A 26,959-nucleotide genomic window follows, 5' to 3' on the forward strand; every position below is an offset into this window, starting at 1 on the left:
CAGCAGTAAACTTTTGACATATAATGCAATTTACTACATACAATGCAACGTTTTCTAACAGGTTTGGTACAAACAAATCCTCCACAATAGCTGCTGCAAGGCTTTTCCTGGTTACATGCATGGGGTAGTGCAGCTGTTCAATCGCTACCCTTAATAAAGCTACTGGTATAGAGAAGGAGCCAAGTACCCTCACCTCAACCATCTCGCCCGTATTGCCTATATGTTGGGAGTCAGAGTGTGAGACACGTGCAGTACCAGTGAAAATAACAATACCAAGGAGAATCCTGGAGGCAAGGTTCCCATTAAGAAAGCCATACCTGCATACGAGCTAGTGTGATGGCCATTTGAATGAAATCCCAGAAGAAGCAGGACCAATGAATGAAAAAGCAGATTGGTGATGTGACACGAAACCAGACTGACGTACATAGAAGAGATGAAGAGAAGTGAATATAGCCTCTGAAGCATAAAGAAAATATCAAGAAAAGTGACCCCTCTGGCTCGAGATGAGGAAACCTATGCTATGTAGTGAATAGATTGCCGCATCCACCAACGTATACATATAAAGGAATAAAAAAAAGAATGGATGTTTCCACGTTGTATCATAGCAGAGCTGGACCAACGAAGGAAGGCCTTTTTTCCATTGTCGCAGTTGAAAAACAACAAAATGGCGGGAGTGAATCTCAGAAAGGCAAGGCTGGATGAGCCCCAAGAAGCCAAGGTCTTATCAGGCTGGGATAAGCAGACATTAGTTACAATCGTGTGAAAGAATGAAACTCCTGTTCAGAAGACATGGACGAAAACAAGAAGACGTCAGAGGGCTATAAAAAAATAGTATTATAAATGCACTAGAGCTCATATTTGTGGTCTTCAGTCACGTGAATGGATGAAGTTGGAAACCCATGAAGAAACAACCCTTCGCAGAGAGGAAGAGCGTGTCTCTACTCCCCTGTATTCTCCAGGGCAAAGAACATTTCAAAGGCCAAGTTCAAAGCCTTAATTGACGGGCAGACCACTGAGGTAATGATAGATGATATACTAATTGGTGGGAAGCTATGGTTATGACCAGCTCACCAGCACCTGGAAGTCCAGCCTGCATGCTGCTAACGTGGGTAGAAAAGTACTGACAAATGTAAGAGTGCCAACCAATTGTAGCGGGCTGCATGATTAAGAGCCCTATAGTCTGTGTAACCAATAGGACTTTGTATATATAGTGATGTTCATAGTGACCTGTTTGAGCGGAGGGCTTAGTTGCCCCACCTGACGCTAAGGAGCCTATCACTTTCTTGGACTAGTATGGACAGTATACTTAGATGTTCCCTCTAAGCCTATCACATTTGCCCCTAGGTTTTTGAAGTTTGCCACATAGGATGACGTTAGTAAGTGCCTAGGTTAACGTCATCAACTACGAGTTTTTACTATAAGTAAGATGTTTTTTCTGAAGCAAATTGAGAGGAACCATGCTATGAGACGTCCGTTGATGTCTGTTGTACTCCCTGTTTTAGATTATTGATATTAAAACAGTTAACTTTTGCCAACTTCCTGAGTCGTTTGATTATTGGTGCTTGAGTAACTTCTACATCCCCATTCATCTCAAAGTATTGCTACCTCGTCTTAAAGGGCTGGGTCAGGTGTCCCGGTTGACTGGTATTACTGGCTTCCCTGTACTATCTTGCCACCATAATGTTTCAGTGGTGGAGAAGCAGCATCCCCTACTTTCCCATAACTCCTTCTCATCTTGTCGTGCATTTCCTCTAATTTCCATTGACTATGTTTTTGGCAAATTATTTAAATCTTCCTGCATTATTACAACCATCATTTCTCCCTTTCTCATATAAGGAGTATCAAAACTTGAGATGTCTGAAGAAGGTGCAACCCTCTTGGCTTCTTCATCCACGGCTTTGTTTCCGCGTGAAATAAAATCAGCTCTTTTAGTGTGAGCTGCGCATTTGACTATTGCAATGGCTGCTGGGAGCTGTTGTGCCCTAATAAGCCTGTCCAACACTGCTGCGTGCTGCATAGGTTTGCCGTCTGCTCAGAGGTAGCCCCTACTTTTCCAAAAGGTTAGCCCTGCATGTACAATCGATGTCACATAGGCGCAGTCACTGTACACCAACACTTCCCCTCCTTCGTATTTCTCAAGCGCGATAATAAGCACCACCAATTCTGCAGCTTGTACTGAAAAGTGAGATGCCAGCCTTATGCTTGCCAAAATTTCAAATTTTCTATTCTCTCTATGCCTCACCACATGTGACCCAGTCAATCTTTCTCCATTAATCTGATGGATTTTCGATGACCGATCAATAAATAAAATCTCCCCTTCTGATAGCGTGTTTTCTTTTACACGCGGTATGTCTTCATATGACTCTTCATAGCTGGCGCAGTCATGCACATGCTCACCCTCTGCCACAGGTTCAGCTACAAATGTGGCACGGCTCAATAGTCTACATCTGAATATCTTAATCGCAGGATTCAATATGACTACTTCATATGCAGAGGCTCTCTGAGATGTCAACGTACCCTTAGGTTTTTCCAAAATGGCAAACAAAGCATGCTCAACAAACAACGTCATAGAACACCCCATCACTGTGGCCATAGACTTTTCAATGGTGAACGTGGCTGCAGCCAACGACTGTTTGCAAGGAAACTGTCCTCTCATAACTGGATCTAGAATCCCACTATAAGATGCCAGAGGTTTATACCCCAGTGTGGTCCTCTGTGTAAGCACTGCTATCATAACTGTCCCATTTGTGTGCGAAAACAGGTAGAACTCCACAGAATAATTGTGAATTCCTAAAAGTGGAGCTGTAGAAATTGCTTTCTTTAATTCTTCAAACCCCTCCTCCATTTCCTCAGTCCATTATATTTTCACATTATTTACTTGTTCCTTTTTTAATGCCTGCAAAAGTGGTCTTGTGTATGAACTATAATGAAATATGCATGCTCTAACATAGTTACATAGTCCCAGAAACTGCTGCATTTGCTTTATCATATGCAGTTTTGCTGTTTTCAAAATTGCCTCAGCCCTTTCAGGTGTGACCTTTTTTCCCTCATGAGAGATTACCTGGCCTATATACAACACCTCCTCTTGGCAATACTGCAACTTCTCTTTGTCCACTTTATATCCCTTTTTGCTTGGATAATCATTAACTGAACTGAGTCTTGCCTGCATTTGTCTTTTGTTGTGCTACAAACCAAAATGTCATCAACGTACTGCAACACAACGTTTTTCAAATCAAAATTGGCTAGGTCCATCTGAAGGACCCTATTAAAGATCGATGGAGACTTGCAGTACCGCTGAGGTGAGCTAGTGCTTCTCAGCTTTGTCTGATGGAACGTAAATGACGTCAGATCTTTAGAGTCTTTATGCAATGGGATTGAGAAAAATGCCTTTTTCAAGTCAATCACCGTGAAACATGGTGCCTAAACAGGGATACTACATAGTATTGTTGCAGGATTCGGAACTAGAGGAAACTCTGCCTCTACAACATGGTTAATTGGCCTCAAGTCCAGAATTAAAGACCATGACCCCACCTTTGATTTTTTCACAGCATACACTCTGGTATTGCACAGTGACTCTGACATCACTAAAACACCCTGCTCCATTAGTGCGGAAATAGTTTTGAAAATACCCCCATCCGCCTCTCGAGACATGGGATACTGTCTTGCTCGAGGTAAAATTGCTCCTGGTTTTAGCTTAATCTTAACTTCTCCTACCCCCTTCAATAGGCCTACATCATAGGGGCCTGTAGTCCATAACGACGCTAGTACTTTTTCTAAGTCTTCACCAAAATATTCTGGACACTGTCTCACTATCATCATTCGCTGTGGCATCTCTCTTTTCTCTATTTTAATACAATAGGTAATATTAATTTCAAATACCACTTCATCATCTGCTGGATCGTTATTAAACAAATCCTCATCTGTGACATCATTCAATCTGTACCCTTCGTCAATAGCAATCACTGTTCTCCATGACCTGCGCTTGTCCCATCCCTCGAGCATGGACAGTTCTCCTTGTACTATAGCTGCAACTAGTTCTAGAGGAACCATTTGTCCCCCCTCTTCATCCATAGGTATCTGTGGCCTGAATAGAAATTCATCAGGATAGCTCAGGGGCAACATGCTTGCCTTGGAAGCAAGGCAACACGGAGCAACACAGGTTCGATTCCGGATCCGTGCTTAGAAACCTCTGGGTATTAAGCGTGTTATAAATAACCCATCATATCATAGTCTTTCCCACCAAACCAGGCAACCATGTTAACAAAATGTATACCCCATAATGGAAGACTTCAGGTTCAATCGGCACTCCCCACCGAGCCATGTGCCCTGTAAATGCCATAATAAATGTGCCCCTGTTTAAATAGTGAATTCCTGGAGTAGAACACACTGCCATCACCAGTGAAAGAAATCGCTGTGTTAAACTTCATCATTAAATCTCGTCTCACGAGACTGGCGTCTGCCGTGAATAAAATAATGGAACAGACATGTCATATTCTCCTATTGAGACTGGTAATTCACCAGTAAAAGGAACTCTGCTAGTAGCTCCGGAGAAGCCTTGATGATTCATGGCATTTCCCGATAACGGAAATGTTCCCTCCCGTATACATGAGTGAGTTGCACCCGTGTCTACTAAAAAAGAAAAATATTTGCTACAGCAAACCTTGGTTCCTCTTGAGAGTCTTGTGTTATCTATAGTACTGAACACATCAAGTCGCCCTCGGAGCTATCCCATTGTGGATATATGCTCATCCCTGTATCTATGAAAGGACTCCCTCCCATGACTGAAACACCCCCTGTTCTAGGAGTTAATAACTGTCTCGTGTTTGCATTCTGTTGTACCTGCATGGGTGCTTGTTGTGACTGTCCTTGCAGTGGATTCAATGGTTCTTGTTGTGGCTGTTGTACTTGCTGTATCTGTGGCGCTTGTTGCATTTGCAGCATTTGTGATTGATACACAATCTGATTTTGGGCAAACCCATTCCTCACCTGTGGCCTATAGGCAGGAGGATAAGCTGTCCCCGATCTTGAGAATTGGCCATTTTGCACATACCATTGGTTTCCACACATGCACGCTACATGCCCTGCCATGCCACATGTCCAACATACAGGAGGTGGTCTTCTAACTTGTCCTCCTTGCATATTCTGGTTATCAATCTGCATATTCTGAAAACCACTTTGATTGTTTTGGAGGTTACCTCTCCCTCTGAAGCCCGTTCCTCAGCCTCTCGGCATGAACCCACTTCCGCCTTGATCCATCAGGCGTTGATTATTTGCCTGTGATGCACCTGCTATTTGTTGCTGCATTCCCAACCCTTCTCCGCTTGTCACTACTGCACATTGTATAGCGTATTTTGACAATTTCTTATGAACTAACTTAGCTTCCTCTAGTTTCCTAGCTTCTTCCTTCTTCTTGTTTTTCTCTTTCAATAGTCGACAGTGGTGCACTATGGTCAACTGTATCTCCGCCCAAGGCCTTGCCTTCGTTCCCACTAATTTCTTGAGCTGTCTCTGTATGTTTCCAAAGTCCAGCGTTCCTGAATATTTTGAATGTAAGCAAGCCGATCTTCATCTTCTTGCATCTTACATTCCATAATTGCACCCATATCTGACGTGTCAGGTTACTGTACCCTAAGAGCTCTCCACACGTCTGCTCTACAATGATTGAATGGAGCTCCATCATGAGCTGTATTCTGCGCCGTGACATTTGAGTTACCTGCTCGTGTCCAAATGTCATCAGCCCTCTCCCCAAGAATGGCTTCTAGGGGATCCTTGAGGTCCCCTTTGGCTAGAGTATTTCCTCCTGTCATTTTTTCTAGCTCATAAATCCATTTTCCGCACCTGCCATTAAGCTGGGGAGTTTACATCTTAAATTGTCCTTGTCCATCTGGGACCAAGGGATATACTGTGGTCTGGCCCCTCCTTTCTCCAATAGGGGGAATTGCGTAAACTCAATTCCACCCTGGGGTCCCATTCTCTGCCTATCCATAGTAGGAAAAATGGTTCCTCATCGCCTTCTACCTGGCAATGAACTCAACCTGCTCACATATGGTGCCGATTCTCCTTTTTCACTATGTGGTCGTCCTTTAGGGCGCTCAGGATATGCTATGGGATCTGGTGTCCTATCCTTAGGTTGTTCCAGATCAATCCATCTTACTTCCCTGTCTGACAGTGTGCATCCTTCAGGACTACATGCTTTCTTTCCCTCCTCTCCACAGAAGGTTTCCTTTTCTTCGTCTGACATATCCAGTCCCCAACTAGTGTAGCTCTCATCCCTGTCATCTTTATTTAACGTCAGCCTGTCTAACGACAAGGCTCTATGCTTGAAACTAAACGGCCTTCCTTCTTTGCCTCGCAATCGAGCAATTAGAGATCAATCGTCTTTTCCTCTATCTCCCATCTTCGCCTTTCGCCCTCATCTCTTGATAGGCTTTCTTGATCCTATCTCCGATACTTACTATCTCAAAATTCTCATCTAGTTTTACCCTAGATGGTCCTGGCATTGTGGCGGGAGAAACTCCTCTAGATTTATTCCACGTGGTTCTGTTGTTGCTCCCTTTGACATGAGGAGCTTCTCTATATGACTCCATGATATTACTGGACTTGGTTCCATTAGCTCTTTCTGAATGCGATCACTGTCGCATGCTCTCTGACTCCTTTTTCTCTCAATTTCTTCATCTAATTCCCTTTGTTTCTTTGCTTCCTATCTACCCCTTTCATCCTCTTTTTGTTTCTCTTCTCTTCTTTCGTTTGCTCTACGTATTTCTTCATCTCTTCGTCTTTTCATTCTTTTATCTTGTAATTTCTGTTCTTCCTCTTCTCTCTTCTTTTCTAACCTGTCTAGTTCTTCGAGTTCTCTCTGCCTGTTGTCATGCTTTCTTTGTTCCTCTGCCCTTTCTTCCTTTCTTAGCTGCTCCTCTTGATACATCTCCTCTCATCTTTGTCTATTCTTTCTCTTGTTCTCATCCTCCTTTAATCTCTTTTCTCGTTCTGTGACTTTTTTTTATCTTGCTCCTCTTGGTCTTCCCTTTGCCTAACCTCCTCAAGGTTTTTCCCATCGAGTTTCAATGATATCTGTCCACCCATCCATTTGTTCTATACGAGCGTAATCTCATCAGCTTTATCCTTTTCTCCTTTCCAACTTTTAATGTCTCATTCTATATCTAAAGATACGTTTGGTCGTTCATTTTTCTCTTCCTTCCCTGCATGACCTTAAAGATCTCTTCTTTTCTTCTAGGCTCTTCTTGACTGTCCTCACTACCATACCGGATGGTTCATATATCGTGTTACTATACCCCGTCACCGCTTTTAGTTCCTTTAACGGATACAGTTCTGCATCTTCTGTATTATCGCCATTTACTTCCAGCGGAGTAAGGGGAGCAGAAGGCTCAACACCTTCCTCCCTGCTCTGGTTAAGCATCCATTCCTCAGAGGGCAGATCCTCTTGCTTCTCCTGGTACATCTTCCAAAGCTCTAAAATAGCTAAACTCTTCTCTAATTCTGTTCCCTGTACGTTGCGTGCAAGTATGAGGTCATGTGTTGCAATACTGCCTTTGCCAGTGATCCCCCTTGTGGCCACGGCATGAACATTTTGTCTGCTGTTCCCATTACCCATTCTGCAATGTACTGTTTGATCTTTGGCATATGTTTCGGTAGTGTCTTGCACATTTGCATCAGTGCTGTAACCTCTCCCATTATGACAAGTCTCAATTGACTGTCTATACTTAGCAGTGATTTTACACAAAATAGCTTTCAGAAAAATAATAAATATGAGCGCATCAGCAGTCTCTGCTCAAAGCGTCTACTTCTCAATTATCCCAATCTATGTGGTCGGCACCGGCAATGACCTAAGATAGATAATGACCTTTTTCTCTGCGTAACACAGCCTATCTTTGTCGCTCTTCAACTTTCTTTAAATACTACAAATATAAAGAGACACAAACAAACTAGCCAACTCTTTACATGCACACCATGGTATATACTCCTCTTCTCCTAGCCCCTAAAATTGTCTTCTCTCACAGATCTATCTGTGTGCAGCCTAGTTTTACCCCCTTGGGTTTTAAGACAACTCCTTCTAGAATTCCCTGAATTCAGGACTCTTGTATTTTCTTATGGAACGCTCCTCGTCCAACACACCTTTTCCCCTTGACGCTCCTCGTCTTATACCCACCAATCCTCTGTTACTTGTTTGTGTGTGTGGTACCACAACCCTGCTCCCACAATTTGCCAGTTTCCTCAATCCACTCACCATTCGCCTGTCAGCTCCGGACTCTCAGGATTGCCCCCTCATCAATTGGCGAATGTCACCTTTGGTCCGCTCAGCGCCTGTGGAAACCAGGAGGGATTTCGTGAAAGAGGGGCCCGCCCCACCTGTATCTTCTTTACTTGAAAGTTGACTATTTCGGCCATTCTTCACAGGAAACCGTGCGTTCCTCCGGCTGGATGGCAGAGAGTGTCCGATGTTCCGATTACCCCAAAGACCTACTTATCATTGGGTCTTATCAACCATTCCCTTTCTGCTACCAAGTGAACTGTTTTAGGTCCTTTAAGACGTGGTAACACTCTACAGGGTGGATGGCGATGGAGAAACTATTCAAACATCAATAATTCAGGATGGGATCATCTGAACTACCTGCAGACAGAGCTGATACCGAGCAAGATAAGGCACACAGATTGGTGCCTTTCTAGCCCTGAAGAAAGTGGCACAATGACAACAGACCACTGAAACCAGTCAGATTTTACATGACCCCATCTAATGAAGATATAACTTCACAGAAATGGTCAGAAGAACTCCTCTCTCGCAAATCAATAACGAGAGAGATTATACACTCATGTTAAAAACACTACAGAGAAACTAACTAACCAGTAGTTACCTCTGCCAGATAAGTGGGGTTCGCACTACCACCTTTTTATGAAAGAACCAAAAGACTGCAAGTAATTCTTACAGCAATGAGCCCTCTCAAGTGCTATGCCTAGGACACAGACACAACACACGATAAGAGGGCCATTTCCAAATAGGTTCAAAAACCTTTTTAAAGAAAATGTATTTCTCCTTCTATTTTGTTAGCCAAAGAATCCGAATAAAATTATATGATAATTCATTTGATTAGCAAACGACACATGCCTGATTCTACAGATGGCATGTGCCTTTTAGCACAGATACGGCAGTCTGGATACAGAACAGTGATAGGGCAAGCTTCCTCTCTGTATGCCCGCCACAGAGAGACAGACGGAACAACCAACGTAGCATCAAGCACATTTTGGTTGAAGGGCAAGATTAGAGTAACACATGTAAGTGCATGGATAATAGCAGAATTCACTTGTGTGGTTTTTTGGTGTGAAAAAAAAAGAAACTCCGTGTAGTCTGCCCAAAAGTGTATTTTCATCTGACCATGTGACTGGAGAAAACGTTTGAGCTTCGTTGCCGTATTTAACGGTATTAAACTAATAGAACTTGGCACCCAGTGTCCTTCCGCCGCACCTTAACAGGAGCTCTGCTTCTTGGCCTTCTCGTACATTGCATCGTTCCATTTTTTTGGCTGCTTCACCACTTGACACTTGGACAAGCAGACCTCTCGATGCTCCTTCTATTCTCAGCTGAGTTTATCTTGCTGCGCCACACTTTTCCAGCCCTTCCATTCTTGAGGTCCAGTTTGCTCAAATACGATATATTCACTATATACAGCCAGCCTTATGATTAGTTTGTCTACTTGCGTTACTTCATATGTAAAATTATAAAATCGTTGTCATTTTCTTCCTTGCTTCTTTACACGTGTGATCTTCCTTTCGCATTGTGAAGGTTTACTCACTTCTTACTTTGTCATCAGATTCTATATGGTCTATTCATCTTTTCTCGTGTCACCTTTTCTGAGGTGTGTCACTTTCTTCATGTGACATCACCAGTCTCTTCTTTCATCCATCTTCATGTGCTCTTCAGGGATCTTTCCCAAAAGGCTGTCAGTTCTTTGTGGGTACATAAAGAATGGTCTTCTCAATGGATACTTTGCATCAAAGGCTGCTCGTGTTATAGGCATCATTGCAGGTGTCTTGCTTGTCACTATTTCCGGTTCCCAACATATAGGCAATTTAGGGGCGGGACTTCCGGTAGAGGCTTTTGGCTCCTCCTCTACAATAATTTGAATACGATCTCATACTGAGAAATTCCAGAATTTAAAATAAACATGTACATAAAATAGGTTTTCCCTATAAATTCAGAGCACTCTCCCAGAACCCATGCACTGCCAGGGAAGCCTGCCACTAACCCATCAGTCTTGGGCATATAACTTCCATCCCAGAGGCTTTTCTTCAAATTCACGAGTTGCAAGTCATAAATACGAAATGCACACCTGTGCCATTTGCGTGCGCAATAACATCCTGATTTGTTTCCCAGCAAGCTGTGTGAAAGCGCTATCATCTCACTGCCATTCAATTCATAATCCAATCTCATTCTGCATGAAACATACCATTATAAAAACAAGCATCGGCAATGCAAAAGGTTTGGGCTTTTGTGTAGGCATGGGAAAGGCATTTGCCATTCACTGCTGTAGGGGTATTAACTGGCCGTCAATGATGGCAGATGCAAAATGGTGCGAGTACCTGGCGTATAACAGTGCCCAGCAAAGGCCTAATACTTATACACAAGCCAAAGCTGTTTTGAAAGGACATGCATAGTAGTTAGAAATAGTGGTCTAAGGGGAGACCTGGTTACGACATTTTTATTACATCAGAAGCATGTTTACAGCACAAACTAAGTCAGGTACCAGAAGACTGCTTTGAAAAAACACTGGCAGGCACTTTGAGCATAACGTTTGTTTGTAAGGCTTGATAAACCGATTTCAGAGATCCGAGGAGAGTGTTTGTTTGAGGAGGGGCAGGAAGTGGGTGGGAATGGCCATAGAGATTAGCATGGCCATGGGCAGTCACAAACCTACATTGTTGGCATTACCAATTCTTGTTTATGGAGGATGTACAAATCGTTTCAGGCAACGTAGGCTATTTTGGAAAACAAAAACAATCCCAAATTCCGGATGTGTAAGCATGCATTTTCTTAATAAAAAAGATTCCGTTATTAACAACAAAATATTTCACTGATCAAGTGTATCTACATCGAATGCAAAATAAGGTTGAATGCTCTGCTACCAGAAAGCAATTTATTGGCAACAAGAATACATGTAAATGTGCAGTTTAGGGTGTAATAGTTGAAGTTTAAAAATTGCATAATTTATGTCATGCAATACGACAAACTGAAGAACTTCTGAAGATATTCTATGCATGATGGTGTCTGAGAGGAGGGGGGGTGTGTGTCGGTGCAGTACTATTGAACTATTGACCGGTACAAACTTACCTGTGAATGTGATTAGTATTAACACACTCCAATGGAGTTGTATGCTATCAATTAAATTGATTATGTTCTGTTATATTGCCTACTGGGTCTACTTTATATCTGTCCACTCTCAGCTTGATGGTTTCTTGTCTGTAGTCAGATTGACAGAGCCCCAGATATACTGTTAGTCTTTTGAATATTAGACAAAACCAATTATAATTCTGTAACAATTAATTTGATTCCCGTCCCTGTAAATCTAACACTCCATACTTGGAGCCTTAAGCATATACAAGGTATAACTTTCACTTGGGACTAGTTCCCACTAGGAGTGCATCAGAGGGTTACCGACTAGCAACAGTCGGCGTGTGTTTTCTGCTTTAGTTTTGCTGAACCTCGAGTGGCCTCGGGTTTCTCCCTCCTGCACCTGAAATACAACATACCAAAATCATATACATGATCGAAGACCCTCTCGGGCTACTTAATATCGTTTTGAATTCTTTATATTTTTTGGAGTGCCTCCCAACCCAGCTGTTTTCTTCTCATCTTAATGGTGCAGTAGCAAAGGGCATCTCTTACCCACACACGCGAAACTAGGTTAGACCCTCTGCAGAGATTATCAACACTTTCAGGCAGAAAATGTGTGTTGTCTCTTTTAAACAATCCAATTCCATTGTTCCTGTACCTTTAAACTAAGGCTGTATCAAAGTACTGAAAATGGCATTAACGAGGAAGGGTGAAGGGAAAACATCCATGCTCAGCTGGAGACGGCTTGATAAAAATAAAATCACTCTGCGGGTTCCCCCCATAATTGCACTTCACTTTTTTAGACTCGGGTAAGCAGCATGGGCATTCCGTGCATGTGCCCAGAGTGTAGTGGAGCAAGTTTAGCTACTCTGAGCACAAGGACACGGCCCATGCTGCAGAATTGAAGACACCCTCTCGGCGGGGGCTGGGCCCCATAAGCGCGGGCCAAGTGCAGCTGCACGTGCTGCACATGGTATCTGGTCTTTCCATCTAATGCCATTGCATCTAATGCCATTCCATCGAAATGTTTCCATCTAAAAAATGTCCATCGAATGCATATTTTTCGGAGATAAAGGGTTACTTTTTGTTTAGGTGCATTATAAAGAGTAAAAAACGCCAGTTGGGGGGACCCCCCCAAAAACAAAACAATAAATACAGTAAAAAAATGCATTAGACGCAAAGTTTTTAGATGGAAAAAATTTGATTGAATGGCATAAGATGCAATGGCAGGTATGAGATGGAAAGACCATAAACTGCTGCACACGCCCAGTGCCAGCTACTAAATGCAAAGTATTTGATTAAATAAGGGTTCAGGGCCATTACATCCCCAGAAAAAGCATTGTTGAGACCAACAACATTTTCTTCTGCTACTTATCAGCAATCTCAACATATTCTGGAAAGGTATAATGATAGAAACAAACTCTTGTCCTAGATTATGTGGAGAAAGTGTTGGACAGTGGGAGAAGAAAAATATCGTGTGCCCAACAAAGTTCTTTTTATTTGGTATGATGACTGCATACCTTAAAATAAGGGGAAACACACAGGAGCGGGAGGTTGGAATCAGAGGTGGGGCGAGTTGAAGGACCCAACAGACAGTTTACAGCTCAGGCTTACACTGGCAGATAAAGCACGCAGTCCAAGCTGACATCCGGGCGCAAATTAAAAAAGAAGCTATGATATTTATAACGCGCTTGGTACCGAGAGGTTTCCAAGCACGGATGCGGGGACTGAACTTGTGCTGCTCCCTTTCATCTTGTTTCCAAGGCGAGCACGTTGCCGCTGAGCTATCCTCCCGAGACTGAATTGGAGCCAGACGCTCATATCGAAACAAGGACAAGAGGTGAATAAAAAAGCTACTGATGCGGTCAAAGTGTTCGCGATGACGAGGTCAAGTTGCAGTCAATGGATCTTAACATTCTGAAGGTGACTGGATCCCAGAAAGAGAAACATTTGGGTAACTGAGTTTTTGGGTAACTGAGTGTTGGCGGGAGCTGTTAGTGCTTAAGAGCCCGAGCCAACGGCTTATGAATACATTAGAACGTTTTTAATATCAACAAAAAAGTACTCCTGCCGAAATTTGTACACTTTTGAAATTCACCAAAATGCTCTTTGCTAAAACTTAGGGATTAAACATCCTAGGTAGACAAACGTGATGAGTAAAGTAATTATATTCTCAAAGTGAAGTACAGCCTTCCACAGTGCCCAGCTGCTGATGAAGGCAATCCAGCTGCACACCCCCTTATTCCCTGACCTCTCCATACGGTCTCTCCTACAGCTGTTGGCTTGGTCACAAAAGACAGCTGTTTCCTGAAAGTGTAGTGCCTCTCTCCACCTGACTCTTGAACAAGAAACACCTGCGCTTCCATGATAGAGCCTCCAAATAAGCTCCAAGATAGTGAAAAAAAATGCTTGGAAGCATAGAGTGACCTACACAAAATGCAGAACAGGTAAAGGAACTCTGGGTAAGTTCATAATTTAGTTGGAGAGCATTTCAAGGGGAACACATCAGTCACCCCAGCTAATATATTTCCCGCCTGCATTTTACCAAGGTATTTAATAAAGCATTAGGTTTCCATTTATTAACCGCCATCTTTAAACTGGAGCTCTCTCCACAGACAGCCCTGTTATCCAAAACATATAATGATGAAACAAGGAACAAGCAGTTGATATCTTGGTGCTCTTACTATCGTAATGCTGCTGCTGGCTTCTTCACAGCAGTCTCAGAACTACAGTAGTTTTTCACTCACCCAGCATGTCCTTTCTGAATTATTGTGCTTGGCAGTAAGCCCAGAACACACTGGTTTAGGGTTCTTTCTCAAGCTCAAATCACTGCTTAGTGGCCCCTCTCTGCATCATACAACCATGCCTTGTGCTTCTTGGAGGCCATGCTGCCACCATGAACCAATAGCGGTGGTGGCTTCTAAGAGAATTGTACACTTTGCTACTTTTTGCTCATCCAGAGCCACCATTTGCTTTTGTTCATTGTGTTGTGACTGGCAGAACCACCCCCACACAACATGGCAGTGTGATTATGTTGGCCAAGATAAATATTTACCATAAAATTAACTGAACGGGATGAATGAGGTGACATAAACAATTGGATTTCAAAATGTAACTTTTCAAATAGTAATTATTTATAGGTAAAATCCAGCAACACAGGAATGTGGGAAATGTAAAGATTTCCAAAAAGACTTTGATTTTTCAGGTGGCAGAGCGAGGTGTGTGAGTCTACAGGAGGTGAGACTTGCCAGAATCAGGGCAGGTACCCATTTTCAATATGAGCTGAAACACCTGTAACCATTTTTTTGTCTCACATAGTACCCCAAAATGAATGTTTCCAAATATTTTACTCGTTTTATTTTCACTATGCCAATGATAGGTATTTAATACTAATCACAGTACGCGCGTGGTGAGTGCAGGCGAGTGCAGTTCTGCAGGTGATACTGCAGTGTTCTGGCTGTCTCTTCGTGCTGAAAGTATTTTTGATGCCTGCTCCCCAGAGCTGAGACAGCATCTGGCTGACTCTAAAGAACTATACCCCAAGAAGCTAGCAGTTGCTGCTGAATTGTGGGTTGTCGTAGGGCAACTCGCACGGATTATGGGGCTACCGACAAGAAAGAGGAAAGGAAAAAGCATTAAAAGGATGAGAAGGATAATTCCAAAAATCCCCCACCAAAAGAGGGCCACAAACATAACAAGGGTAAATATCCCCCTAAAGCCTCTGGGTCTCTGGGCCCAAACCAGAGGGAGGTTATCAGAAACCCCCATTCCAAAAGACATATGGGAAATGTGTGGTTTGTGGGTCTGGAGACCATGTGAAAGGATATCCCATATGTAAGGGTAAACCTTCAGGGATCCCCTGTCACCTTAGCATTCACACATGATGTGGATATCCCAATGACAGGGGCTAGCTTTCACCCTCAAGCTGAAGAACCCATTGGTGTTCAGGCTAGAGTTTCTCAAGTATCTCTGGGACTGTGGGATCAACAGAACATTGAGGTCTATAATTCCATTCCTGATAATACTAAAGAATATTATAAAGACGTGTGCTGGTCAATGGTCAGGACACCCCTGCAATTAGAGACACTGGGGGCAGTATAACTGTGGCAGATGAAAGTTTCCTTCAACCAGAGGAAGTTCCAAAGGCTCCCAAAAGGCTTACCAAGTTAGAAGGAGGCGTGGTCCAAATGTGCCCAGTACTGCCAGCTATAAACAAGTGTAAAGAGATGACTGTAAAGATACCTGTAAGTGTTCAGTCAGAAGTACCAGGAAGCGTACTGTTGGGCAATTATTTGAAGGCCTTAGGTGTTGTCTCCAGCACCCCAAAACCCCCTCTAAGACGAGAAGGGATATAACAAGGAAAGTCAGAGAGACAACCTTAAGGGATCTTTCATCTGAGACCAAGTGGAAACCTAGAGTCTCGTAAGGAAAGAAGGGCCCCAAGCTCAAACCTTCCACAAGGAAAAAGGTTCCTGTTGAAAACCTAGAGGTCACCCCTGTGACTCCACCATCGGCTGAGGCTCAATTGGTGCCAAAGGAATCCCCTGAAGAACTATCTTCTGATTTTTCAGAGGAGGAGGAAATTCAACCATGTGTAGAAGATTTGGATCCGAGAGACCACCCTGAGCTGCAGAGTTTTCTTGCAGAAGGTGGACCCTCAAGGACAGACTTCAGTAGGGACAGAGTGAGGATCCCTCTCTAGAAGGCCAGTGTCAGCAGGCAACTTCCCAGAGTGAAGGGCAAGACCCTGAGAAGCATAAGCTTTACTGGGAGGATGGACTTCTCTACAGTGACCATATGGTGTCTATTCCAGGAGATCTCAGGAAACTGGTGGTACCCCAGGAATTGAGACACAAATTCATACAGTTGGCACATTAAGTCCCACTGGCTGGTCCGTTTGAACTGCTGGTTTGGAATAGCTGCTTCCTTGTGCGTTCAGCCTTTCTCCAAGTGTGCTCTCGTGCTCTGCCTTTTATCCCTGTGGGGAAGGGAAAGGGTAGTCAGGTGTGTGAAATTATCATCAATTGCCTGACTCTGCCTGACCCTTGTCATTGGACATGTCAGGTAAACGGCTCTGGTGTTAGTCCGTTGTTTGTCACAGTGTAGGAAAGTGTTCTTGTTGGAGAAAGAGGGGTAGGTAGAGTTTCTAGATATCCTACAGGGTAGGATGGGGAAAAGGTGTCATAAGGAAGGGGATACCGAGTCTCACCTTTCGGTGTCCCACTTCCACTCCCCGAAGACCCTCATCCAGGTGATCCTCCCCCACTGGTCCACCTCCACGAACTGGACCCCACAAATTATATATAACAGGTACAGGATCTTTGGACACAGGAGACACGAAGATCCTGTAACAAATGCATACCCTTGTTCTACCACATACTGGTCGAGGGATTGTCCACATATGTCCAAGCATCATTAGGCACGATTGTGAGAATAGAAACAAAGGGATGGCCAGAGACACAGGCAACAATAATACACTACTGTAAACGGAAGCAGGAGAGAGAAAGGCAGAGGGCAGAAAATGTTGCTAAAGCAGAAAACAAACTAATACAAAATAACAGGCAAAGTATACAATGCAAGGGGCAATGCTCGTGCCTTACGCTGCTGCAGTGGCGCCCGCCCAACAGGAAGAGTTTCCTGTGTGAACACTCCACAGCAACAGGGTCCCATGCAGCCACAATATATGCCGCAATAAGAAACACCTCAGCAGGGGAATTACATGCATGGGGGATTATTTCCAATGGGTAGAGGGTACCAGCAACAAGGAAGAGGAGGATTTAGAGGGGAAGGGTACATGATTGTTGTGCCGTGTTATACATGCCACAACATGGGGCATCTCACAAGCACCTGTCCTTTTGTCAACAAGCTCAGGCACAAGCAATGCAAGTGGCACAGCAATAGGGGTTTATCGCAACACAGCTTCAGTGGCAGCAGATGCAGCTCCTCCCAGTTCAGCTGCAGCAGGGGCAGATGTCTGTGCAGCAAGGACCACCTTGGATAGTGTCCCCAACCATGACACAAACACCAGCAGTAGCTGTAGGAAGTACAGAGGTGTTAGGTCAGGAAGTGGTGCCCCACTACACTGGGGTCAGCTTTGTCAGAGGAAATCCTTTCCCTTTCCTACAGGGCAGCCCACAACATTCAGGAGGCCCACATAAAGCCTGAATGTGTTCAGTCCCATTAGTAACTGATAGCCCCGAAGAGGAACCTGATGTAGCAGTGAAAATAGGACCAAGAGAATTCACATTTCTCATAGATATAGGAGCAACCAGATCTTGCATAACGGAAGGGGGATTCCCACTTTCGAACAAGGTGATCGATATTCAGGGCTTCTCTGGAGCGGTGGGGATGGTTCCAGTAACAAAGATTTACCACTAAAAATAGGAACGCAACACATCATGGTGCCACTACTTTATTCCAAAGACACTCCTATTAACATACTAGGGTGAGTTTTACCCAGCAAGCTGAATGCCACAATATCATTCACAGAGAAAGGGATGATGTGCACAACACCAGGCATTTACTACACACGAGCGGCCATGTAGACATGCTCAAAGCACACTACGAGGACAGCCCATGTACCTGAGCATGTTTTTGTCTGGGGTCGAGATACTATTAGGTCAGGACCCGGGGATACAAGGGAAGGTGCTCTGATTGGCATCAGAATTTCTATTCAGGCCACAATGCCAAAAAGATGACATAAAAGGTCCCACACTATTACTGCAGCTAGAGGAGGTAGTGATACGCAAGGACATGATGATCCTAAATGGGACAGATATTGACAACATGGAATGGTGTACAGTGTTATGCATCAACCCAACACTGACAGTAACAGCAGTAATGGGATGAGCAGTTGTTCTCCAATGAGGAAGAAGAGGGTGAGATGGTGTTGCAGCTACAGATACCTTGTCTATTACAAGTAGTAGAAAAGCTGGTGCAAATACTGACACAACTGGTGAAAAAAGGGAGCAGACACACAGACGAAGACCTCAAATGGGTCCCAGAGAAATTATGGACCAAAGGACCCCATGATGTAGGGGTACTGAAGGGAGTGGGGACAGTGAAGATAAGGTTAAAGGAAGGGGCATTGCTGCCCCAGGCAAAACAATACCTAATTTACCTGTAACTGTAACTACGTATCATGACCTGTTCAGCTGTGTGCTGCCTATGCAAACTACCTATAACTTACCTGTAATTGCCTTTCCATGATCTGTGCAGCCTATGCTGCTTTTGCTACTTACCTGTAACACCCGACTTCCATATACAATGTACCTTACACCTACTGTGGTTTACATGCACATATTTTGTCGTGTTCCTGCACCTTATGTACTGTACTATGCGCTTTCTGTAACTAGTGCCCAGATGCATGATGGTTTTGTGTGCTGAAATAAATGCAAAAAATAAAAATAAATAAATAAAATAAATACCCATTGCCCAGAGAAACAGGTGAGGGGATATATTCTACTCTACATGCACTATGGCAGCAGGGCATCATTCAGACATCCTCATCGACATGCAACATGGCTCTATACCCGATAAAGAAATCGAAGGGTGGGTCGTGGGGATTTATACAGGATTTACGCCCTCTAAATGATGTGGTGGAGGCAGGGTTTCCCCTGGTACTGAACCCTGCTACAATACTGGGGAACATCCTGGCCAAGGTGAATTACTTCACAGGTCATTGCCTTGATGAATGCCTTCTTCTCCATTCTGGTTTTTACTGCATAAAAGTAACCAAGGAACACCATCTGATAGTGAAAGCACCAGAACAAGTATACACAATGTGAAATATTCAATGATCCCATTGGGGAGGGGGGAGACGCAGCATCTGTGAATGTGTGGTACAACAAGATGTCGAAAGTGGGGCAAGGCAGCACCAACAGTACTTGCTATGTGTGTTCACTAATCCCACACATCTCAGGGACACCAAACCAATTCTTCCCACAAGAAGTAGCGGCTGCGGCAGAACCAGGAGGCTGTTCCAGGGGCACACATTATAAGTGCAATGGATGAACGAAGGGGAGGAGGTGTATGCACATAATTATGTCCAGCTTGAAAACATGGCCCGGGGAGAAGCTACAAAGCATGTCATACTAAAATATACCATCGAGGGAGCACAGAGGGGGAAACAGCAGACTACTACCCACAGGAAAATATATTGCAAGACCTCAACAGGACATGATATACTGTGATACCACTTCAGGCCCCTGATGCAAATAAGGGGTTCAGTATTAGTATTTCACAACGGGAAATGGGAAAGCGCGATTGTGCAGTGCCAGGCATAAGGGCTGGTGGGCTACAAAGAAAGGGTTTTGAAGAAAGTAACTAGCAAATGCAAAGGAATATGGTATGTCATTGCACATGCTTTGACATGGATAGATGAAAAATATTTCCAGTATACATAAAACCGCTCATACAGAATTCTTTGTGTTTCAGAGCAACTGGGATGATCACGCTAGGAGTGAACACTGGCTGCAAGAAGAGAACCATCCTGGTGTTGTAAAAAGGGATCGCCGCACTTATGAATTTTTGGTGGGCCTGCGGGTACAGAGCTTATGCCCAGCTCCCTCCAGACTGGGGAGGAATATGTGCACTTGTGACCCTCCACAGCCCTGCATTGGTCTTGCCCCAGGCGGCTCTGTTGCCATTCAATGAACTCTCTACCCTAAGAGAGAAGAGTAAAGGAAACAAGCCGAAGGAGGTGAGAGATGAGCCAAGAGGAATAACAAGGAAGAAAAGAAACAGTAACTATATATCTGCTCAATCCACACAGAGTGTGGACTCAATCCCACAGCATTTAAACATTTTCAGTAAAGCATCAGTTTTCTTTATATCTCTTCTGCTTCCAGGGTACAGGTAGCCGCAAACGCTAAATGGCTCCAGATAACCTGGTACGAGGTGCTTCCGTTGGCAAATACACCCATAAAAGGACTGTTCGCGCTGCGAGAAGAACTCTGTTCTGCAGGGCCATCAGGAGCAGGGCACAGAGTCATACTTGACCTAAAGACTGTGATAGAAGGTGGCATTTGCCACATGATAGGACGCAGCAGTTGCACCGCAATACCCACCAACAATGCCATTAATAGGACACTTACGGAAACTGTCGAGGAGATACATACCTTACATGAAAATATTGTCAAAGAATTGCATGACACCAGACAATTGGCTTGATTCTCTTTGGTCTTGGGTGCCAGAATGGCTAGTGGCTATGTTCAAAATTACTTTTCCAGCACTCGTCGTGATGCTTGTCTCCTTCTGTGTCAGTTAGTGGATCACTGGCTGATGTGATTGTCAGAAGAGAAAAGCATGGTATATAATGTCTGCTAATAAAATTGATGGGGATGGCAATGAATTGGAAGGGCAGCCTCCCAGTACGAATGAGTGAGAGGACGGAGTGCATGTGGTATTTGCAGCACCTCCACCAAATGTAAAAGACTATGATGCTTTTTGGGTGGCTTGCTCCCTAGATGGACGGGATAGCCTAATAATAGGGGATACACTGGTAGGGTATGAAGTAGAAACGGGGGACATGAACTGGGTGACTAGGTAATGGATGACCAAGAAAATGTGTAGGAAGATGATGGAACAGAAGGTGTCGATCAAAAGATCGATAGACGCAGGAATGTAATGAAAGTGCTGGTTCAGTGCCAGACAGGAACGCGCACCTACCAGCTGAGGGAATAAACGGGATGGGTTGGGACACGACACGAAGGGGAACAAGGGGACTCTGGGAGCTCTAGTCAACCATCTAATCAGGCCTGGAAGGGAACAAGGGGAGGAGGATACCAAGTTTATGACATCAACACACAGGTAAGTGCACTCTTTGGGGATGCTACAGGTTGGGTTTCACTCTGAAGGCACGCACCAAACACATGACCTGTGCACCTTGGTCAAGGGAGGGGGGAAGCTGAACTCAAGTCGCTCATCTCCGGTAGTTCATAGTCGCTGAGACAGCACTGGGTGATGTATCAAGGTCGGCGAGCCAGTGACACGGCTGCTTGTGGGAGCTGGTGAAGTCGATCAGCTCCAGAGAAAACACTCACATAGCACCAAGGCAGTCTTAATTGCTCTTTGGCTAGCAGGTATGGGTTCAGGGAGGTGGAAGGGAGTGGTGCTTCTCAAAGAACCAATCGTACGGTAAACTCTGGTGTCCCTAAGAGGTAACCAGCCCACTACGTTTGTGAAGGTTGCGGATGTTGTGTGAATGTCTCCCTTACCACAAGTTCAGGGTGTCTCGTGTTCTTACCGATATGGTGCTGACCAATGGCAGGTTAATAAAGAACCAGAGCTCAAACCAAATGTTTTTTACTAATTGCAAACTGTTTGTGGGAGGAGTGGGAATCAATTTTTGCCAGTAAGCTTTTATGGAAGCGCAAAGACATGAAGTTTGAAGTGCAACTGTTTCCACTACCATGAACATTGTATGGTTGCGGTATGCCAATTTGTCATTCTCATCAACCAGTTCTGTTCTACTGTCCTGTATGATTTTTGCTCACCCAGCTGTAATAAACAGCGTTACTTCTTCCCTGGTGTTAGGAAAGATTTCATTTACATGTAATTTTTCCTGCATTTGTGGACACCTCAAACTTTTTGCTTTTGTTTGGCTATCCTATCCAGACTTTCACCAGTGGAGCACATCCTTAAACTGTGCTCCTCTAGGCTTTTGTTTGCTCACGTGTTGCACGGAAACTAACACGTCCTTCAGACTGTCAATACTGGGAAACTATGTTTCCCATATTCTTTGGCTATGTTGCTATTTATTTTTAACAGTGCACAATGTACCTTCCAGTGTGCTGGGGTTCTTTTTGTGTTAGGGCTCTAGACACCCTCAAAGGATTTTTGGGTGATTGAATGAGTGTGCATGGGACGAACTGGTGGCAGCAGTTACTTTTTATAATGTTTTACCTCTTTTTACTGAATCGCCTTGCGTTTACCGCGTTTGGTTCAAGATTGTGGCCAGGCACGGAAATGGCCGTGCCACAAGGTCTTTTGTTCTGTCCCATGGCCATTTTGTCTCTTGCCTTCACCCAGCTCGCGTAACCTATGTTTTCTTTATTTGGAATAGCAACCTCCGGCGAAAAACAATCTCTTTTGCAGGCTTCTGCCTGTCATGTGTGTGTGCCCAGGAAGCGGGCTGGAACTGTCTGGTCCCAATCCACACTTCTGGGGCCAGGATGTCTGGAGTGTCTGAATGACTAGGACCAGCATGGACCGTGATTGGTCCACGGCTGGGATGCCTACATGAGAGCAGATCTTTGATTGGAAGTCCTCTATTTTGGTGCAAAGCTAACCTTGGATAAGAGAAGGGGCACTGCAGCCATTCCAGGTCGATCACCTGAGTTCTCCTGAACTACATAAGTATCCAAGTAACCTGCACCGGATAAATAGACGCATGAACCTGCGGAGGCACTTTGGAAGGTTTGGCACCCTTCGCCCTCTGCTGTCCCGTCTGACCCCTGTGTTCTTCATCGATCAAGAAGGCCTGCCAAGGCGCGTCACCCCTTTGGAGTAGTGGGAGCAAATACTCATTATGCCCCCTGCTTACCTGCCAAATGAGCCCCTTCAGAAGTGTTCCTGGGCCATCCAGAGAACTGTTCAGCTCTACCCCAGGGTATCCCGCAGAATCTTCGCCATCTTGAATTGAAACCCAAGACTTGGGACATTGCTTGCTTGTGGTCCTGTGCCCACCCCTGCCAAATGTCAGAGGCCTAGCTCCTCAGGGTCTGAAGGTGTCTCCCTAGCTATTCCCCAGAGATCTGTCATCCAGGTTGCCAGTACACGCCATCCAGTTCCTGGGGGTGCACCAGTGAGGGAGGATCACCTGGATGGAGGGTCCTCAGAGAGTGGGAGGGGGACACTGATGGTGAAACGTGATATCCCCCTTCTTTCAACCCTTTTTTCCCATCCTACCATGTAGGGTATTCCAAAACACTGCCCTGCTCCCTTTTCCGACACAAAACTTTTGCACAACATGAAGGACAATAGACTAACACCACAGCTGTTTCCCTGACATGTCCTAATACAAGGGTCATGCAAAGTCAGGCAACTGACCAGAATCACACACACCTGACTACCATTTCCCTTTCCCACAGGGATAAAAGGTGGAGCACTGTTAGGCAGAAACTTGTGTAGTTCCCTTAGGGAACACTGCAAAAGATTTAGGACTACAGGTGTTAGCAGTAAACCCACTTGGTAGCAGTCTGTACCACCCAGGTTTACTTGGTAGCTGTGGCTGAGCAGTCAGACTTCTCTCAAGAAGAGTTAGGCAGTATGCAAAGTATACACAATAGGCACTCAGACAAAATAATACAAGCAAACACTGACCAGAGCTTTGGTATCAAAGTATATAATTATTTATTTAAACACACACTGTTTGAAACACTCCAGCACTCTTGTTGTAAAATATTCTAAACACAGTTACCATTGTAATATATACACCCCTTTTTCCTTATCAGATAAGTCACAGTAAAACACCACTTATTTTCATACAGAGGTGAGCGCTTAACTAGATGGCACTCCAATAAGTTTGTGAGAAAGGAAGGGAAAACTACAGAATATGGAAAGGTACACCACTCTAAGATTCAGGAACACTGTTAGCAAGGCAGAAGAGCAAAAGTCACTGGTGAGCCAAAGTCCAAAGGCTGGGCCCACTCTTAGAGAGAGCAGAGCACAAATGCGCCCAAGATCACACAGTTACACTAGGCTTAGAAAGTATTGCAGAGAGTTCAAAAAGAGTTTAGAGAGGCTTAGGAAAGTTTAGCCAGGGTGTACCAGGCTAACCCAGGTTAAAAAACCGGGGGCTAAATCTACCCCGTACAGTCGGTAGCAAGGGAAGCCAGGCGGGACATGGTACCTTAAGTGGGAAGGATCCTCCAGCGGTGGCAGTTGTTCCTGGCAGTGGGTGCAAGTCACGTCGTCCTCCAGGGGAAGAGAAGATCTCGACTTGGAGGAAAGATGAAGGTCGTTGCACTACCAGGGAAGAAACCAGCCGCAGAGTTTTCCGGTTAAAGGTGGAACCTTTGTTTCGCGGTTGTGGTAAAATGTGGTATCCGGTTGCCGGGGTGCTTGGCACAGGCAAGGTGGCCACGAGGTACGTCGGGAAGGCGAAAAGACGGTGAAACTGGTTATCCCCACCAGTCAAAGGAAGAAGACTCTCCAGCGAGAGATCTCCTCTGTCGTCGGGAAGTGGTGAGTCGGCTCAGCAGGGCTCCACCGGAGGTGTCGTTGTTGCAGGTTGGCTCAGCGTTACCCTCATCGGGTTCTTAGGTCCTGTGGCGACTTCTGAAATTCCAGTCCCCAAAGCCCTGCTTTTATGCAGAAAACCCCCATTCACTCAGCCTAGCTGTCACTCAAACATGCTAAGTGGTGAGCCGGCCGGCTCACCACTTGGGCCAATCAGGATGGAGTGCGACTTGAGTTGCCTAGGCAACTCAGTCCAGGGTGCCTAAATCCCCCTCCACCCCTCCTAAGTACCCCAGACAGAGTGGCACCACTTTGGAGGGCTTCTGTGGAGAAGCCCGCCAAAAAGTGGAACAAAGGGCTCGACTTGGGTTGGAGTCACAGAAGAGAACACAAACGCCATTTTAGAATCAAGTTTTGGCAAAAAATACCAACCGGAGAATTAATATTGATTAAATAAACTGGCTGTATGTTCGAGGCTACCGTAAATAATTAAATAAAGATAGTAGCCTCAAACAATGGGAAATCCCATAGGAAAATATTCACGGTTGAATATAAAAAGTAGTATCCACTGCCACCAGCCAAAACTCTATCAGGGGGATGGAGACTTGCCCCCTAGACTAACAGACCCCGGGGCAATTGAATTGCCCCAGCCAGTACGTCCACAATATGATGGTTTGTACTGGTTCTGTTCAGAATTTAAGACTGGTGTTAGGGAGAATTCTCTGTTTAGGCTGAATTTCCTAACCTAGTGAGTCCCCCAGCAGCTTTGCTGGATTTCGGGAGTTTGTTTTTTCCATCCTGCCAAGAGTGAGACTCTTTTCCTCCCACTCTTGGACATGAATGTGTGTAATTCCTTTGAATGTCAATGTGTTCTATGGGCTATGGGGTCTTTTACTCCATAGGGTCTCATATGTTTTTCTATGTGTGTTACACCGCACCCTACGTGCCGTAACATGGGGCGTCCATAGACTCCATACCTGGGGACTGACTACTGTCTCCCCGGGCATGTAAAGTCACCATTGGCTTTACTAGACCTAAATTTGCTAACAGAACTAGTACAAACCATCTTATTGTGGACGTGCTAGTAGGGGTAATTCGATTACTCCTGGGTCTGTTACTTGAGGGGGCACTGTCCCGTCCCCTCTCGTCGAGTTTTGGCTCGTGGCAGTGGAAACTACTTGTTATGTTCGACCCCGAACATAACCCTATGGGATTCGTCCCGTTGTTGGAGAGTGATACTTTTTCTCGTTAATCTCTAACGTATCACCGGTCTACTTATCTTAAATAAGTTTATCGGTTGGTATTTTCTGCCAGAACTCGGTTGGTAAAATGGCGTCTGTGTTCGTCTCTGTGACTCCTAAACCAAAGGTTGAGCCCTTTGTTCCACTTTTGGCGGGCCTCTGTACAGAGACCCACCAAAGTGGTGCCATTCTGTCTGGGTTACCACAAGGGTGTGGGAGGGGGTTTAGGCACCCTGGACCGAGTTGCCTTGCCAACTCCGGTCGCACTCTGGAGTGATTGGCCCAAGTGGTGAGCCTCCCCGCTCACCCCTTAGCATGTGTTGATTGACAGCTAGGCTGAATGAATGGGGGTTTTCTGCATAAAAGCAGGGCTTTTGGGACTGGATCTTCAGAAGTCGCCACAGGACCTAAGAATCCGACGAGGGTAACGCTGAGCCGACCTGCAACGACGACACCTCCGGTGGAGCCCTGCTGAGCCGACTCACCACTTCCCGACGACAGAGGAGATCTCCCTGCCGGAGAGTCTCTTCCCATGACTGGTGGGGACAACCAGTCCCCTTTTGCTTTTTCTTCGCCTCAGGATGCGGTGGTCGAATTGCCAGTGCAGAGCACCCCGGCAAACGGATAGCCACTACCCCTGTACCGCGACCAAAAGGTGGTGCCTTGTGACGGAGCACTCCGTGGCTGGTCTCTTCCCTGATGGTGCACCGGACTTCACTTTTCTTCGACGACGAGAACATCTCTACTCTTGGCAAAGACCCGACGTGCATCCACCACCAGGAAAAACAGCCCCCGCCGGAGCTGTCCTCCACAACAAGGTACTGTGTCCGCCTGGCTTCCCTTTCGATCGGTTCGAGTGAGGTGTCTTAATCCTCTCCTTTCCGTTGGGTCGCCTCCAAGCTTTCTCACTTATTGTTCTGAACTGGTTCAATCTGCCGATAACAATTTGCTACAAAGACTCGAATGCATTTCCAATAGAGACTTTTTGGGACATATCGCCTTGCCTCTCTCCGAGTGGGCCTGGCCTCTGAACTTTATGATCTATTGTGGTTCTTGCCTTCTTGCCTTTCATTTTACCCGTGAAGTATTGAACTGTGTTGATTTCGTAACCTGCCTATTTTTTTCTCTCCCCTCCTAACTAATATTAGAGTGCCATCTAGGTTGAGGTATACACCTCTGTCTGTAAATAAGT

Source organism: Ambystoma mexicanum, chromosome 6p (assembly GCF_040938575.1).
Source record: "Ambystoma mexicanum isolate Mex_15411 chromosome 6p, UKY_AmexF1_1, whole genome shotgun sequence".
Classification (NCBI taxonomy): domain Eukaryota; kingdom Metazoa; phylum Chordata; class Amphibia; order Caudata; family Ambystomatidae; genus Ambystoma; species Ambystoma mexicanum.